The sequence below is a fragment of the Pelophylax lessonae genome, assembly GCF_965119305.1.
Source record: "Pelophylax lessonae genome assembly, chromosome: 10".
NCBI lineage: Eukaryota > Metazoa > Chordata > Amphibia > Anura > Ranidae > Pelophylax > Pelophylax lessonae.
Window position 1 is genome coordinate 12,854,176 of NC_138777.1, and position 18,832 is coordinate 12,873,007.

Consider the following 18,832-nt stretch of genomic DNA (forward strand, 5'->3'; position numbering starts at 1 on the left):
ACTGTTGATTCTGTACATGGTAAACACCTGCTTTAATCTCCTGATTGTTATGTGACAAATACTTAAACATTGATCACAAAATCTGAGCCAAATGAGGCTTAAAATTTATCTAAAGCCAAAACTTTGTTTTTCTGGTTGAAGATTCATGCCTTCTATTTGTCTTGGCGATCATTGCCACCAGAACTGAAATTTTTTTTGTTTGAGAATTTCTTTTTATTGAAAAATTGAGCTGTATAGGTACAAAACTTAGCCTTTGGGCATTCCCCGGCTAATACATAAAACATAGAATTACTAATAACACCTCCTATTATAGAACCCCCCAAAGAAAGTGGAAAGAAACAACACACCTTCCATACACCTCGCTCTGGCATTCTCTTATAAAATCACTTCAAGGGTTGATGAATTATAAGGAGATTCCTGTTCCTTCTCAACCATCAGGATAATGTATCGGAGGAATATTAACTCGTATTTAGAATCCCAGCTGAACAAATGTAATGCGAGTCCCTGCAGAGGAATACATTTGTTCATATCATAAACTAAACCTTATCAGGGGGGAATGAATTCAGTCTGTGGACTCCTGATCATCTGTTGTACAAAATTTTGCAGTTTTCACCATAACAGGAATAACAGGGAAATCTTGCACCTGGGACACCTGTTCTGGTGAAATCTTTATAAGTGGAATAAGGAATTCCACTTTGGAAAGATTTTGGTTCACTTTCTGTTGTGTCTCTGGGGACATGCAGACTGAAAAAAAATATACAGTTAGACGTTTAAAGAGGTTGTAAACCTCAGAAAATTAAAAACAAACACCTGAAAGACAAACACATAATGAGCTAGTATGCATCGCATACTAGCTTATTATGAAATACTTACCTTAGAACGAAACCCCGCAGTGCCGCCTGCTCACCTCTCTCACGGGTGATATGTTCGGTCGCCCTTCTTCCGGGTTTGCGGCATCCGGCCACCTGATTGGCTGGAGCCGCGATGACGTCACTCCTGTGCATGCGCATGGGAGCTAACGTTCATGGCACAGGGCTCTGAAGGAACGGCACGGGCGGCAGTTCCTTCAGAGCGCATGCGCCAGTGATGTCACTGGCTGCATGCAAAGTAAATATCTCCTAAACGGTGCATGTTTAGGAGATATTTACAGTACCTTATCATAGGCTTACCTATAGGTACAAGTTGCAGAGGAGGGTTTACTTCCTCTTTAAATCCTTTCCTTATTCCATCAAAAACTGAAAATGGTTGGGTTTAGATATATTTTAAGCTGGCAACATATGTTACCCTTTGCTTGCAATTTTCTTTTTTTTAACCAAGAGTAAAGCCCCATACACATGGGCCGAACACTTTGGGGCAGTATTGATTAGTTCAACAGAACCCGCCCATGACCGGGACATGACCGAAAAAGGTCTTTCCATCTTCATCTAATCAGCGCTCTCAGCCAATGACTGCAATCACTGATTGGTGTGTTCTGGCGGGGGGGGTCACAACACAATAGCTCAGCAGGGGAGATCACTGTACTAACATCAGATTTTTAGTACAGCTGGTCCTCGCAAACTCTTCAGTTTTTTTTTATTCAGCCCACTGGGTTGAACGAAAACAAACTGCTAGCATGTTCCAGGCTCAGGGGATGTGAGAATTTGCCTGAATATAATGATTATATATACATTGAATGCATTGTTGTTAGGCAGTCTGTTGCATTGGTGTTAGTAAATCTAAAAGAGATCACATAGTCTGGTTGTTACTGTGTACCCAGCGCAGAGTTACATATAATTTTAAACTTCTTTATGGTAGAGACTGATTGAAGTGGCACCAAACACTAGAGCTAGCTTGCCAATCAGCAGCTCTGCTTGAACATTGATACCAGCAGCTGAGACCACATGGCCAGTGCCTTGGCATTTAGTCATGTGACCAACACCAAAGGAAGATCAGAGCTGTGGTTTCTTCAGAAAAAATAAGTATTTTAGGTTGAACTTAACTGTATCTGAGCATTACAAACTGAAAATACTATTTACAAACTGAAAAGACTATTTAATACATTTTTAATACTCTAAGAAAACTCACCCATCCATCCATTTCTCAATGCTTTTATTTGTTGAGAAATTCCTTTGAAACCCCTCTAGCATTTCTAGCTATGGCCATCTTCAGTAAGGACAAATGGTTTGTGTAGCATTTACTCCCTGGAATCCATCTGCCTGTTACGGTCAGGGGTCAGGTTCTTAGGCCAGTAGCTATAGCAGTAGAGAGGCTCCCACTGACCAGCAGGATAGGTATTCAAGCAGGTCACCCTGGCAGATGACGTAAGCTCACCCGAAGTGCGGGGTCTAAGCACCAATGGGTATTCACTAGAGTTTCTGATGGTGGAGATGGGTTTTGCTGCATGTTAGTATCAGGTTGCTGTCCTCAGGATTGCCCCATCAGGAAGTAAGCATGCCAGGATCCAGTAGCAGATATAGCAGATAGGGATCAAGTAGAAGCATAGTCAGTAAACAAGCCAAAGGTTGGTAACAAGTGGTCACGGGTTGGGTTTAAGCTGAAGCATAGTCAGTAAATAAGCCAAAGGTTAGTAACAAGTGGTCACAGGTTGAATTCAAGCAGAACCGTAGTCAGTAAACAAGCCAATGGTTGGTAACAAGTGGTCACGGGTTCTGTTCAAATGGAAGCTTAGTAGGTAAACAAGCCAAAGTTTGGTACCAAGTGGTCACAGGTTGGGTTTAAGCAGAAGCATAGTCAGTAAACAAGCCAAAGGTTGGTAACAAGTGGTCACAGGTTGGGATTAAGCAGAAGCGTAGTCGAGGAACAAGCCAGGTTCGCTCACGGGTGGTAGCGAAGATACGGACAGCAGGAGGAGTGACAAGTACAAGATATTGGCTGGAGAGAGCACAATAATCTGGCAAACAGGAAGTGCATATGCATGGTTTAAATATGAAGTTAATTGGAGGATCAAAGTGTTCAAGAGAAACAAGACACAAGGGATGGTTATCTAAAAAATCAGGCAGGGAGCTGTCTAGCATCTCAGGTGGCTCAACAAGAAGAGACACTGCCACACAGCAGAGGTTGTAGGTTCAGATTTGGGTTCTGACACTGCCTTTAGCTCAGGCATGCAGGCAGGACGGTGTGCTTAGCTGAGAAAGCCCCTCCTCCCCATGAAGATTCCTGAGATGTATGACATAATTTTGGCCAATGCCAGAAACCAGAAAGCAACTAAAGAAATATACAAAAAAAAAACCAAAACAAGTAAATATAATATACCTCCCTATCTATTTACTAACGCTAGCAGCATAAGGACTAAAAATAGTTCATGATGATTGAGAGAGTTTACTTCCCCTAGGGACCTTTAGAATACTTATTAGTTGATGGTTATAAACTGTGGGACAAAAATTAAACTTGGTCAGCCTTAAAAGAAAAAAAGTTTCCCTAATATAAAATTGTAAATGTCTCTGTTGTGTTTTTCCTGGCATTGAACAGCAGTGGGAAATGACACATTACCCTCAGCACGGTCAGGGTATTTAGGCCCTGTAATGGGAACATTAGAAGTGTAGACCTCAAAGACTAGGGAGAGCGAGCGGAAAACGGAGAGAGTACACCTTGGCTGCAGGAGCGTCACACAGAAGCTGGATTGTCAGAGGTCATTTGAGACAAATGTCAACAGTTTCACACAATAAGATGCAGCTACGCTTGGCAGGGGTGTCTCAGGGCAACATATAACTATTGTCTGGCCTGCATGTGATTCTCAAGTGTTCAGAGAGCAAATATAAAGCCTACTGTGATGTGACATTTGCTCTAATAGTGTGATTTGTAGACTTTCATGCATCTGTTTAAAATCAGCTGTGGGAATTGTCAGCCAGATGTAGGGCCATAGTGTATACATGTAGCATACAATACATATTATTAATATTTGGCAGAGTGTGTAGAATGCGCATTGCACATACCTAGCACCATACAGATTGCAGAATCCTTGTAAGATCTACATTCAAAGGCAGAGCAGTAAAACAAGGAAACTTCAGTCAACAGAACTTGCAATCTGTAATCCTGTCTTAACCACTTAAGCCCCCCGGAAGATTTTACCCCCTTCCTGACCAGGGCCTAGTTTGCGATTCGGCACTGCGTGACTTTAACGGACAATTGCGCGGTCATGCGATGCTGTACCTAAACGAATTTGGCGTCCTTTTTTTCCCACAAACAGTGCTTTCTTTTGGTGGTATTTGATCACCTGTGCGATTTTTTGATCATGCGCTATAAACAAAAAAAGAGCATCAATTTTGCAAAAATAACAATATTTTTCACATTTTTTTATATGAAATTCCCCCAAAAAATGTAAAAATCAAAATTTTTTAACATTTTCGGCCAATTTGTTTTATGCTACATATGTTTGGTAAAAAAAATCGCAAAAAGCGTATTTTGATTGGTTTGTGCAAAAGTTATCGCGTTTACTAACAAAGGGAAAGATTTTTGTTGTTTTTTTTAACGCGTAATGGCGGCGATCTGCGATTTTTTTTGCGGTACTGCGACATTGCGGCGGACAGATCGGACCCTTGACTGACATTTTTGACACTTTTTGGGTTACCAGTGACATTTCTACAGTAATCAGTGCTATAAATATGCACTGTTACTGTAAAATTACACTGGCAGTGAAGGGGTTAACTTTTTTGAGAGGGAGGGGCTATGTGTGTCCCTAGGGGCGTGATTCTAACTGTGATTGGCTGTGGCTTGAGATTTATGAACAGTGATCAACGGTTCTACATAGTAGAACCGTATGATCATCATTCATACACCGGGGAGAATGACAGACGGCTTGTTTACATTAGCCGCCTGCCTTTCTCCCTCTCCACCGACGATCGCGAGTGACCGTCGGGCTCTGTGACCGCGCGGGAGCGCGCCCGCTCCTGAGACCCTCACAGGCTAGCGACGTAGACCTACGTCGCTCTGCCTGTGAGGGGCTGACTGCCGCAGTAAATATACTGTGAGCAGTCGGCAAGTGGTTAAAGAGTCACTCCACTTTTTCTGAGAAAAAGTAAATCACTGCTGGGTGATTTATGTATTGTAAGGAATTTAACAAACTTTGTAGCAGAGTCCTATTGTCGCGGTCAGGGGTCAGGCTCTATAGAAGTAAAGAGGTTTTCACAGACTAGCAGGATAGGTACAGTATACACCCTGGCGGATGACGCGGGTGTAACGGAACCCTGACCCCACAATGAGCTTGTGGGCTTCCGTCAGCATACCGCTTCATCCAGTCTGAGCATAGATATCAGATATTCTAGCCGCCCCCATACAAAACTAGCCGAGAATAGCTTGTATAAAATCTGGAACATTTATTGAACAGACTAGCACAATATATACCACACAGGAGGACATCCCCCTCCTGATCAGATTACCCCACCAGGTCAGGTGCCTGATTACATTATCCTATTCAAATGAAATTGTGTACAGAAATATAATACCTGAACTAATTATCTAGCCATCTGGACAGAAACAATAGGTGAATGGAAATCCACATCTAGACAATGTTATAATTAACATGTTAAAATTAAATACATTTTTTAAACTAAAAATACCCCTATAATACTAATCCATCGCCCTTTACAGAACCGCTATTCTCATACTTACAAGGTGTACAGTATTAGATTTTAGTCAAAATCTTACTTTTAAAAGCGCGGCCATTTTGGATGTCGGCATCTGAAGCCGCAGTGTAATCTGCTGTGTCCTTCTTCCTGATTCCAGTTCATTCTGGCTACCCAGAAGGCACCTGGCAAACTCGTGCATGCGCTGTACTATGTGATCGGCATAGAGGAGAGGAGCGGCCGGCCACCCACGTTACTACCCATTGCCTCCTGGGAGTGATGACAAACAGCTCCCAGGACGCAATGCAAAAGCGGAAGTGACGTCGGCGGCCGCGGCCGCAGAGGGGGGAGAAAGAGAAAGTACAACCAAAAATGCCCTGAAAATAAGGTAAGGGACCCCCCAAAAAAATTTAAACTGGCCAATTGTTGATCAGAATAGCGAGCACTCCAGGAATAACTAAAGTTGCAAAATAGGCCGGAACTCCGCTTTAATTAACTCAGCACTGCAACAAGGCTAAAACAAAATACATGACGTATTATCCTACGTATAAACACATCACACCTTATTAAACAGACAATAGCAGGAGACCACCAGTAACAGACAGTCTGTTTCTTACCTTGAAGAACAGGGAACAGAGGCCAATGTGACCAGCTCTTTCAATGAACATGTTCAGAATCAAACAGGCCAGGAATAGTCTTCATATATTTCTTGAGATATATGGTTGATAAATATTACTGTCCCATTTGAAGTAATCCAAACCATATTCTCAGTGTCCATTAAGTACCTGTCCATCATTTGCTTGGTCACCCTGTGTCCCTAATAGACACAGGGTGACTTACACATAAGAGGGGCCTAGGGGGCTGATAGAGGGATTTCTAAACCTCTCCAATGTAAGCTGTGTTCAATGGGCCCCCCAACCAAAGTGACTCCTGTCACAGTGGGCACTCCCGAGGTGTGTAGTCTTACGGTCAGGGGTCAGGCTCTGTAGCAGTAGAGAGGTTTTCACTGATTAGCAGGACAGGTATAGTATACACCCTGGCAAATGACACGGGCTAACCTGAGGGGTCTAAAGTACTAACAGGTATTCAACAGAGCTCCTGATGGTGGAGATGGGTTTTGCAGCATGTTAGTACCATGACACAGTCCTCAGGATCGCCAGTAGCAGGTAACGATCAAATAAAAGTGTGGTCAGTAAAGATGGGTTAGTTGGTTACAAGTGGTTGCAGGTTTGGATCAAGCTGAAACATAGTTGAGGAAGAAGCCAAACGTTGCTAACAAGTGGTAACAAAGATATGGATGACAGCAGGAGTGACAAGAGCAAGATATTGGCTGGAGAGCACAATAATCTGGCAAACAGAAAATGGAAAGGCATGGCTTAGATAGGATGTTCATAGATGGAGCAAAGGGTTCAAAGTTTACGAGAAACTATACCACTCTATAATACCGAAACCTGCCACTATACCGCCCTATAATACCGAAACCTGCCACTATACCGCCCTATGCTACCCAAATCTGCCACTTTACCACCCTATACTACCCAAACCTGCCACTATACCGCACTATACTACCCAAACCTGCCAATATTCTACCCAAACCTCCCAAACAGTGCCTATAGTAGCCAGTCATATTTTATCTCTATTTTATTTATCACAGTCAGATTAATTAAATATCCTTCATGTTAATATTGTTAAGGTTGTCGTTAATATATTTTTTTGTAACTTAATTCTGCAAAAAACATTTAACAGTGTAATTTCATGAGATAATTTACAAGGGCGTGTTTAGGGGCAGAATTAGGGGTGGGGCATGGTAGGGGTTAGGTGGGCTAACTGGTGGTGAGTAACTCTTCAGGCCTGGCTAGCAGCTCAGGGCTTGAAATTTTGAGCCTTGGATACTGTATGACCTTTGGTACTATAATTTGTCACTTTGCCCTGAATAGTGCTAGTTCAAACAACACTCATCGGATTTGGTTGGTATGGTATTGCAGTTTCATTATAATCCAAAAAGTGCAGCGCTAAAATAATTAGTGACATAAAAAATGATAAACTTAAAAGTTCATATAAAGAGAACAATAAAAGCGGGAGTGACTAAAGAACAAAGAAAAAAAAGTCCCATATATTGAAAGTGAATCCAGAAATATGAATCAATTCTTCCTCTTAATGACATCCAGGAATTCTGTGAGTAGGGGACACCTCTGTGCACAAGTGTGAGAAGCAGCTTACCAAATAGCCATGGCTACTCAAATGAATGAGACAGCCTCACCAGATATAGCATGGATCTCAGGAACTCCAAGGGGTCATGGATAACATCAGAAGATAATATATTCCTCAAGGAAGCTCCATAAAGGTCAGATAAGGGTGTAAGAAAAAAAATGGTACAAAAATACCATAGCGTAATCCCGTAAGATATAAATAGTATATTTATTAAAAAAACTACTCACATATAAGTAGATAAGAACAGGCACAAAGATTTAGTAGCTGGGGATTCAAACAGCGGCATCCCGCATGTATCCAATCAGCATAGAAATGATGGTAACCGGCTCATAGAAGGGGCGTGTGGACAATTGCGTCTGGAGTCGCCAACGTTTCGTCATAAAAAATTGCAGTTTGATTGACCATCAGAAATTTGAGCCAAAGACACAATAAAAAACCATAAAACAGTCCTATTGTCACCTGCATTGGCTTGAAAGACCACACTCATTCAAGGTCCAAAGGCAGTACAACAGTGCAGTCTTTATAGCCAGACCTTACTGGACCAGAGGATGAGGCCCTCCGAATTATACCTCAAAAACCTGTGAAGTTCTACTTCTGGGTTAAAGGTGACAACTTTTGAACTCCGGCATTTTTATTCAAACATATTTCTCAATAGCCTCAAAAGATATAAATCCACTTTGTGTGTACCAAACACCTTTGCAAACCCACGTATTATTTTTTTAAATGTAGCAGTGCCATCATCTTAATGCTGTACATAGCCTGTGCAGACAGGAGAGCTATGGGAGGTACCCAGCAGGCCCCACCTACTACAGGTTGCCTGCAGAAGACTACAGGAGGGGCGGAGACAAGACCCATCACCCTGCACAAGAATGGAGAGCAGCAATGATTGGTTTTCATTACAGGAAGCCCCTCAACAGAGGCGAAAGTCTCACACTGGATTACTGCACAGATCTAGAAGAAATTTACAAAGCACACCAAGATTCAAGGAAGAATACACATGACTCTTGTATTTAGACAATATTTGCTTATCCCTGAGTTCAGCTTTAATATAAATGTATTTGTTTTAACAAGAGATATCATTAAGAAAAAGCATAATTTATTTTCAAGGAAAAGAATTTACAAAATTACAAAATTCACCAAAAATTTAGTGCACACTACAAAAAAAGTCCAAGTGTAAAGAAGCTGTCTGCAAGAGTACCCACATCGTCATCATAGGTCCCAAGTAAAAGGAATTCCTACTCATGCATTCTTACAGGAACAATTGCTCAGTTTGTTTTCTATTCTCAACAGTAGTACAGTGACTCACCCCAGTGAAAAAATACCGAACTCTGAACAATTCAAGATAAATTACAGCCTTACGGAAACTAGAGTTTAGTTCTTTAAAACACAAGAGTGTGCTGTTCATGACAGAAACCACAAATAATTGAGCTGATGAAAAAACGAATGCAAATACTATGACGCATAAAATGTTAATCATTTAGCAAGGGGCTCCTTTTAGCATTGTTACTTTGTGAAAGAAAAAATATGTTTGGCAGGTGTCCCTGGAAGAGGAAATGTTACCTGTGGTTTTGCAAGAGGCTTGTTGACTTCACTGCTGTCTTAAGACTCGGTTCACACTGAGGCGACACGACTGCTTACTACTTCGGGGGCGACTTGTGCATTACCATGCACCACGACTTCGGAGCGACTTGCAGGGACTTCACATAATGGAAGTCTATGCAAGTCGCTCCGAGGTCGCCCCAAAGTAGTACAGGACCCTTTTTCTAAGTCGGAGCGACTTGTGTCGCTCCTATTAGAACGGGTCCTGTAGCGGTCAATGGACCGCGAGGGAGCGCGACTTGTCAGGCTGACAAGTCGCGCTAGTGTGAACCGACTCTTAATGACTCGTTTTGTTCTGGTGTTTTTGTCTTACTTTGCAGTAATGTCAATATTCAAAGTTTTGTTTTTAGTTTCCAAAAAATTTAATTGTAATTTCTGTTACTCATACCGTTTTAGCCATGGATTGATGCAGACATTTTGGAGTTCAAGTGATATAGTGATCTCTATCCAAAACCGAGCTCATAATATTTCCTCCCCCACGCTTGTCACCTCAACATCTCCAAAATACGCCCCTTCCTAACCAATGATACCACAAAGCTTCTTATTTATTCCCTTATACTTCTTATATACTACAACTTCCTCTTCATTGGCTTACCTTTACGTAAGCCATCTTATCCACCTTACCATAGATTCATCCACCTTACCAAACATTCAGTGTCTGCTACCTCTCTCTGACAAATCCCTCCACTGGCTTCCACTAACCTCATAAATTAAATTCAAATTACTAACAACAACTTACAAAGCCATCCACAACTCGGCCTCACTAACCAAGTCTCAAAATACCAAACAAATCATTCTCTTTGTTCCTTCCAAGACCTTCTGCTCTCTAGCAACCTCATCACCTCCTCCCATGCTCGCCTCCAGGACTTTTCTTTAGCCTTTCCCATCCTATGTAACTCCTTACTTCAATCTGTCCTACTATCTCCTGACCCTGAAAACCCTTCTCTTCAGAGAAGCCTGTCATGCCCCACCTAACAACTTTATTTTATTTTCTCCATCAGCTCATCCCCCAAAGCTATTACCTTTTCTATCACTTGACCCTCCATCTTAGATTGTAAGGTCTAATGAGCAGGGCCCTCCGATTCCTCCTGTATGAATTGCATTGTAACTGTACTGTCTGCTATCATGTTGTAAAGAGCTGTGCAAACTGATGGCTCTATGTAAATCCTGCATAATATTATCTTTATTTTCCTATATATTCCCCCTCCTTCTGAATAGCAAGGTTTAATAGCTAATTTAGTCTAGGGGGGTTGTAAAGTAAAGGAAGAATTACCATATCCTGTTTCTTTTGGTATGTGGGTGGGCCCTCTATGCCTCACATACAATGCAGGAACGGGGGTCCTGAATACTATGTGCTGAATGTTGGAAAGGGTGTGACAGGTCGAAGAGGAACAGCTTCATAGAACAAGTCATGGGGGGGGGGGGTGCGGGGAGCATCCATTAAAGTGTTGTAAAATCTAAACCAAATTCTTTATATTTTTTTATTGGACTGGGAGATAGCCAGAAACCCTAGTTCTTCCTGATTTTCTTTGCTGCTAATTGGTATCAGGTCATGGCCCTTAGGATCTCCCCACCAAGGGGTTGCTGGGTCAAAATGACAACGTTGTGGAGCATGATGCAGTTGACAAGAGAGTAATCAGGTCTTTGCAAGGGTCCTGGCAGGCAAGACAATAGTCAGGTCCAGGCAAGAGTCAAGGCAGGTGGCAGACAAGAGTGTAGTCAGGTCATTTTGGTTTGGCAGTAGACAAGCAACTGGCATTTACGTTTTATAGCTCTTTAGCTTTCAGGGAAGCGGTGAAAAGACACAGCACCAGCTTCTTCAACAGCTGGAGTTTAAATACCCTTCTGGTCAGAAGACACACCTAGTGTCGTTACTGGGAACTCTGGAAGTTCTGGAGGGAGTGGAGGACCTAGGAATCCTGTAAATACTGGTAGGGATCCTCTGAGGAGTCTTGGAAGACCTGGCAAGGATCCTGTGAATATTTTAACACCATGTCAGGTTTTAATTACTAAGTGACTTACTGTAGAAGATGAAGAAACGCCACACCAATGGCTAAGAATCTGAATAATTTTAGTTCATTATATTATAATTGAAAGAGACAATGCAATGAGGTCTAAGTGTTCTAAGGGACCCCCTTCCATTGAAAAGGTTACAAAACAGAATATGAGTATCTGAGAGAAAGTAGGCTTCAGCAGCTGATTAAAGAAGTGCAAAACATGTCAACTATTCCATCCTCTATACAAAACTAAAAGAAAATTTTTAGCTTTACATATACGTTAATGAATGCATTTATCCGTAAGTCCTGCTTGGAAAGAGTAACGTGCGTACACTTCTCTGGATTCATTGAAAAGACTTTCTATTTAACGTGGTTTGGATGTGTCATTGCAAAATGTTCTGTGGATATTATAGTAGTAGTAGAATTGCATGTTGCTGTTTTAGCTTTGGTTTAATTGTTAGGAATCAAACCAAAAATTGCTTCCAGTTATGATAATGTATAATTTTGTAGGGAGTGTTTACTGTTTTAAGCATCACCTTGGCCTGTTTGAATGTAGTATGGTGCCACAATGGGCACTCCAATTACAAAAGAATGCATTCATTGGGAACGATTGCCAAGGAACTGTATGCTATGAAAATGTATGGGTTTCAGTTTAGTTTGAACACTAATTATGGGTATACTAAATACTGTATATTGTAAAGACTCAAAGTAGACCTATACTAAGATGTTAACATAAGGCTATGATAACAGACTTTCTTAAAAAGATATATAAAGAGTAGAATGGCAGAACCACTATTTTCAAGAAATCACTGTTCCTAGCTCCATCCAATGGTGGTCACATGATCAAAAGTTTAAGCATCTGGTCTCTATTTATTGTGTCATTAAAAACACTTCATAAAAAAACTATTATTAATTGTGTATTACATGCTGGTTATACTCACTCATTCACTATGGGATTGATTTTCTGTATTCTGCAATAAACCTGGTTGATCCTGCTGTTGTCTATCTCCACCTTTTGACATCTTATAGAGTCACACATGTATGTGTATACACAGTGGTAAATGACAGCCCACTTCTTCCCTACTCCTCCATGGCCACTAACCAACTAAACACAATGGGGGTGGGATATTACAATGGGGGTGGGGATATGATTGATGGAGGCTTCACCTCCATCTTTTTTTAAGACACAGGCTGGGGGGGTGACACAACCTGTGACCAGCAGAAATCCGCCTACACCATGCTATTGCAAAAAATGATAAAGATTTGGTTTCAAATATATACGTATGACAATTTATAACAGTTTATTGATATAATTTTTTTTTTTTATGCTGTATCCCGAAGGCTGTTTTTTTTTTTTGAACATGTGACCAGTAGCAGAGGACTAGAAGCTCCTCCTGCTTATGTTTTCCTGCAGACAGGCTGGGAAAGATCTGGGTCATGTGACAGCTGAATATCGATTAGGAGAATGCTACTTAGATTTATTTTTTATTACAGTGCCGTCTTCCACACACAGGAAGAGAAGGGATAATGTCAATTTAACAATGTGTGTTTAGTAAAATTTTAAGGGTTGGATCATAGTCCAGAAGAGTACTTCAGAGTCTAAATTGGTGGTTGTTGACCAGAAATCTGGAGAAAGGGAAATCCTTTCTTCCAGTGACTTGGAAATTAGTCACTACAGATGCCAGTCTCTCCAGCTGGGGAGCAGTTCTGGAGGAAGCCACTGTCCAGGGGAAATGGTCTTGGGTAAAGAAAAGTCTCGGTACTCATGGGTTATGAGTAAGCGATCAGTAGAATCGTGAAACGCGTCAACCTGTCCCATGTCTGTGTGATGCACCTGTGTATTTAAGTTTATGGGAATAAACACCTCCAGTTCATCTACTCCAGAGTGCGGTCAATTTTTCTCTTTGAATACCTGACTACTGGATGGCGGATCCGACCGGCACCGGAGTGTCTTGCCTCACCTGAGCGTCTTTTTTCTGTTTGCTAAAGAAAAGTCTCCCCATCAACATTTTGGAAATCTGAGCAGTCAGTCTGACCCGGAAGTTAATACACTGATAAACGCTAGAAAACCAGTCTCTAGAAACATTTATTACAGAGTCAGGAAATCCTACATTGCCTGGTGTGAGGCCAGGAAATGGCATCCCCACAATTATAACATCAGGAGAATTCTAGATTTCCTTCAAGCAGGAGTGGATATGAAGTTAGCCTTGAGCACTATCAAAGGGCAGATTTCAGCCTTATAGGTTTTCTTCCAGGAACCAATCGCTTCCCATTCGTTGGTTCAGACCTTCATCCGGGGAATGTTACGTTTTCTTCCCCCTGTGAAGCCACCATTATGTCCTTGGGACTTAATTTGGTATTGTCAATTTTGCAAAAACAGCCTTTTGAGCCTCTGGGGCAAGTACCCCTGGTTCTTTTAACCAGAAAAATGGTCCTTTTGATTGCGATAACTTCAGCTAGAAGGGTATCGGAACTAGCAGCTCTTTCTTGTATAGAGCCATTCTTGATATTTCATCAAGATAGGATGACTCTATGTCCACACCCAGGTTTTTTGCCCAAGGTAGTGTCCGCCTTTCATTTGAATCAGGACATTATACTACCTTCCTTTTTTCCAGATCCTCACTGCATTCTCTTGATGTAATGCATGCACTTAAGTTTTACTTACAGGAAACAACTCAGATTCGTAAGACCGAGAGCTTGTTTGTTCTGCCAGAAGGCCCCAGAAAGGGGTTGACGGCATCTAAATCTACGATTTATTTTTGGATTCGCCATGCTATTACCCAGGCGTATGGTTTAGTAGGAAAGGTTCCAACATTCCCTGTAAAGGCACATTCTCCCAGAGAAGTAGGTGCCTCTTGGGCACATTGCCATCAAGCCTCTATGGCTAAGATTTTCAAGGCCGCGACCTGATCGTCGGTGCATACGTTCACTCGTTTCTATCGAATGGATGTTGGGACCCAAGAGGAATTTGCATTTGGCCCCAGTGTTCTGAAGTCAGCAGTATAAGCCTTTCTTTGGGGTCAGATGGCGGTATTTTTTGGTGTCCCTCTCTCCTTAGATGCATTGCTTTGGGACATCCCATATGTTATGATTTATGGCTCTGTGTCTCCGTGATGAAAGAAAAGAAAAATAGATATTTTAATATAGACTTACCTGTAAAATCCATTTCTTGAAGTACATCATGGGACACAGAGGTACCTCCCCTCTTTTATGGGGTCCTTATAGCATTGCTACAAAACTGAGGTACTTCCTGTGTGGGAGGGGTTATATAGGGGGGCATCAATTCTGATTAGTTGCCAGTGTCCTTCACCTAAAGGTGGCTATATAACCCATATGTTATGATTTATGGCTCTCTGTCCCATGATGTATGAAAAGAAAAATTGATTTTTTAATATAGACTTACCTGTAAAATCCATTTCTTGAAGTACATCACAGGACACAGAGGTCCCTCCCCTCTTTTTATGGGGTCTTTATTTCTTGCTACAAAACTGGGATACTTCCTGCCTGGGAGGGGTTATATAGGGGGCATCAATTCTCATTGGTTGCCAGTGTCCTTCACCTAAAGGTGGCTATATAACCCATATGTTATGATTTATGGCTCTGTGTCCCATGATGTATGAAAAGAAAAATTGATTTTTTAATATAGACTTACCTGTAAAATCCATTTCTTGAATTACATCACGGGATACAGAGGTCCCTCCCCTCTTTTTATGGGGTCTTTATTGCTTGATACAAAACTGGGGTACTTCCTGCGTGGGAGGGGTTATATAGGGGGCATCAATTCTGATTGGTTGCCAGTGTCCTTCACCTAAAAGGTGGCTATATAGCCCATATGTTATGATTTATGACTCTGTGTCCCGTGATGTACTTCAAGAAATGGATTTTACAGGTAAGTCTGTATTAAAAAATACATTTTTCTGGAGTGTGGTCAGTATATATTCTGTGTACAGAACAGCTCCAGGAAGCCATATTGCATTGCATTTTCAGAAAAAATTCAATTACAATATGATTTGTGGGGCAATTGTATACACAATATTGTTTTTTCTTTATTTGCTAAATTTTTTCCCCTCGAAAATGGAGTTACCCTTTAAGCAGCTGCACTAATAATGTTTATATTGTAATGCCCCAGCATCTCTTTCACATGAGAATCACTGGGCCGTTCTATTAATAACCTTCCCCTTTTCACCTCTCTGGCTGTAGACAAAAGCAATTATGAATAAAAAAACCAAGGACCTTATCAAGGCCTCTCTGGAGTGCTATGTATCAGATTTCTTTGTGCCAAATTGAAGTTTCTTGCTCGCCAGCTTCTGAATTGTTAGTTTAGCCTTCCTCCGTGCAGACGAATTCCTGCAGATTTTTTCCTGGAGCCGTGTATGTATTTTTCTGGTATAACGCACAGGTGGAAGATGTCGTCTAAGAATGTGAAACTAACAGTTCAGTTATGTGAATAAAGACATTACTGTGATGATAGGAGTATTCACGGAGTTAAACTGTTTATTCTTTCCATAGATGTCAGTCGTTGAACCTTAAAGAAATGTAGATTGAAATTCACTGTTTGTCTTTCCCTGTGAAAAGTGCCGTCATTTACTTTCAGAGTCTTGGCATGCAGGTGTAGGGAAGGGGTCAGTCGGCTCGTTTTATGCATAAAATAAACACATTCAGTATTTGCACACTCTTGCATGGACATTTAACTCTCACTATAGTTACAGTACTGCACTGACAACGCATAAGATTAAAGCGTAACTCCACTTTTGTTAAGAGAAAAACATTCCCCTCTGGGCATAGTTGCCAGCATTTAAAAAAAATTTCCAGGGACACTTTGCAGCACAGCTATCAATTACCACATCCACTTCCCTGAAGCTCCACCCACTCCACATAAATAATCTCCGCCTACTTATCATCAGATTATAGGGTCTACTCAATAAAGAGAGAATTACAGAAATTGAAAAGGGAATTTCAAACTTAAGGCCAAAGTAGCAGAGTTGGAATAATTGTTCCCATTCAGCTGCACTATTTCTGCTTAAAGTTTGAAATTCTGATCACAATTCCCTGCAATGCTAAAGTGTCAAATGTGCTCAGGTGTGACCATACAATAAATGTAATATGTAAATACAAATAAAGTGAACTTTATTTGTATTTACATATTACATTTTTTGTATGGTCACACCTGAGCACATTTGACACTTTAGCATTGCAGGGAATTGTGATCAGAATTTGACACTCTATTCACATGTCATGTTACCAGATATTTTTGCACATAAGATTGTTGCTTTCATCCTACCTACCTTCATGTCTGTGAATGTGTCTTCACTCTCCAGGGGTCCCTCTCTGCTCTGTTGTGGCAGCAGGCGCTGCCGAGGCGCTGCCAAGAACCAGTGCCTTTGATTTAAAAATGGCACCAGATGGCACCATTACATAACTGCGCATGCGCCCGAGTTTGTACAAGCTTTTCCGAGCCCGGAAGGCATCGGAACGACGCATGCGCAGTTAAGATGTCGGCCCACAACCAATTTTTTTATGGGCACTGGCTGCCCGTAACGGGCATTTACAGGCAGCCTGATTAACAGGCGCTTGCCGGGACAATGTAAATTACCCGGGCCAGGCTCCTATTTGCCGGGACTGTCACAGCAAAAACGGGACAGTTGGCAAGTATGTCTGGGTGATCTCTGTACATTGCAGGGATTTTAACAACCTTTGTTGCAGATTCCTACCTTTTGTTATTCTGAAGAAATACCTGTGTGTTTCTCTGTGCTGAGTAAGTCTAAAGGGAGTGGTTTCATAATTATCAATCAGCTGCAGAGCTCTAATGGGAAAATCTGCTGCGCCTGCATCCCTTTAGACGTGTTCCTTTTGGGCTTATCTTACCAAAAAGACTCTTTTGTTGCAGGCGATGCCGGAAATCTGACTTGCACCAAAAGGCTCGTATACACTTTACGAAAATCGGACAAGACAAGGAGAGAGAGCAGCAGTGAGCGGTCTTGATTACAGGAAGTCTCACACTGGATTACTGCACAGATCTGATAGAAATACACAAAGCACACCAAGATTCAAGGATGAATGCACAGGACTCTTGTATTTGGACAATACTTATTAATCTCAGAATTCATTTTTAAATTGGAACTAAACTCTCTATCATTAGTAAATATATAACAAAGTATATTATATTTACTCAATTTAAACTTCACCTGCATACAGGGTATACTGCATGTCTGTGTAAAACAGCCTTATAGGTGTAGAATAATATTTCTGTAGCCTCAGCCCTGTAGAGGCAGCTGATTTGCCCCAAGTTCTTTTTCCAATTTAGTGCAACAGCAACCAGAAACACAGCAATAGTCACTCTTCTAGTTCAATGAACAGTCTAGGGAAGGGGTTTCCAAACCATGGCCCTCCAGTTGTTCATCAACTACAATTCCCATCACGCCTAGCCATGTCTGTGAATGTCAGAGTTTTACAATGTCTCATGGGACATATAGTTCTGCAACAGCTGGAGGGCCATAGCTTGAAGATCCCTGGTCTAGGGGTTGCCTTTTTGAACTTTATTTAACTTACCGTATTTTTTGGACTTTAAGGCGCACTGAAAATCCTAAAATTTGATCAAAAACCAGAAGTGCGCCTTATAATCCGGTGCGCCTTATATATGAACCTTGAGTATTGAAGGGATCTCAAAACAATTTCTGTTTCACATTGATTGATGAACTCCGATACGGAGGATGAAGAGTTTGAAGGTTTCATGGAAGATGAATAGAGCCGACTGTAAAATAAAGCTGTTTAAAAGTTTAATAAAAGTGAGTGATTTTTCTCTGTATTTTTTTTAGTGTTTTGATTCTTTTTAGGCTGCGTTTAAAGGCTACGCCGATCCATGAAAAATGTTTGCAAATTGAGCACCTGCCAGTAAACCCCGTGCGGATCAACGTTGCACAAAAAAAAATGCGCCTTAAAATCCGGTGCGCCTTATATGTGAAAATAGTTTGAAAATTTACTGTTAAAGCGGAGTTCCGGGCACAGAAGTCATTTTTTAACAAACATACCCCCGGGACAGTCAGGGCTAGCACATTCCACAATGGCTAGCCTCTGATCTGTCCCGGTTCGCACTTACCTTTTAGAAGAAATACTTACTTATAAAATTTCTTCCACAGCGTTTCCATCTCTCTTGTGGGCAGCTGAAGCCGGCGCTGTCCTCTTCTGTGTCTTCTTCCGCGTCTTCTTGTCCCAGAATGCGCCTGCACCGGCCCCTCTCGTCACTTCCGGTGCGGCGCCGCATTCCTAAACAGCTTCTGGGCATGCCCAGAAGCTGTTTAGCAGGGGAATGCGGCGTCGCCCGGAAGTGACGAGCGGGGCCGGTGCCGTCGCATTGATTCCTGGGAGCGATGATGTTCAGCTCCCAGGAATCATCGCAGCGCAGGAAGTGACAGCGGAGCCGCGGCGCTGAGGGAGGAAGTACCCTGAGGTGAGTATTTACGATCG

General features: G+C 41.7%; 1 long non-coding RNA gene across 1 annotated transcript in view; it reads right to left on the reverse strand.

Annotated features, from left to right (window-relative positions):
- LOC309565378 overlaps positions 1–18,832 on the reverse strand; it is a 724,777-nt gene that overhangs the window by 343,933 nt on the left and 362,012 nt on the right. The window lies entirely within an intron of this gene.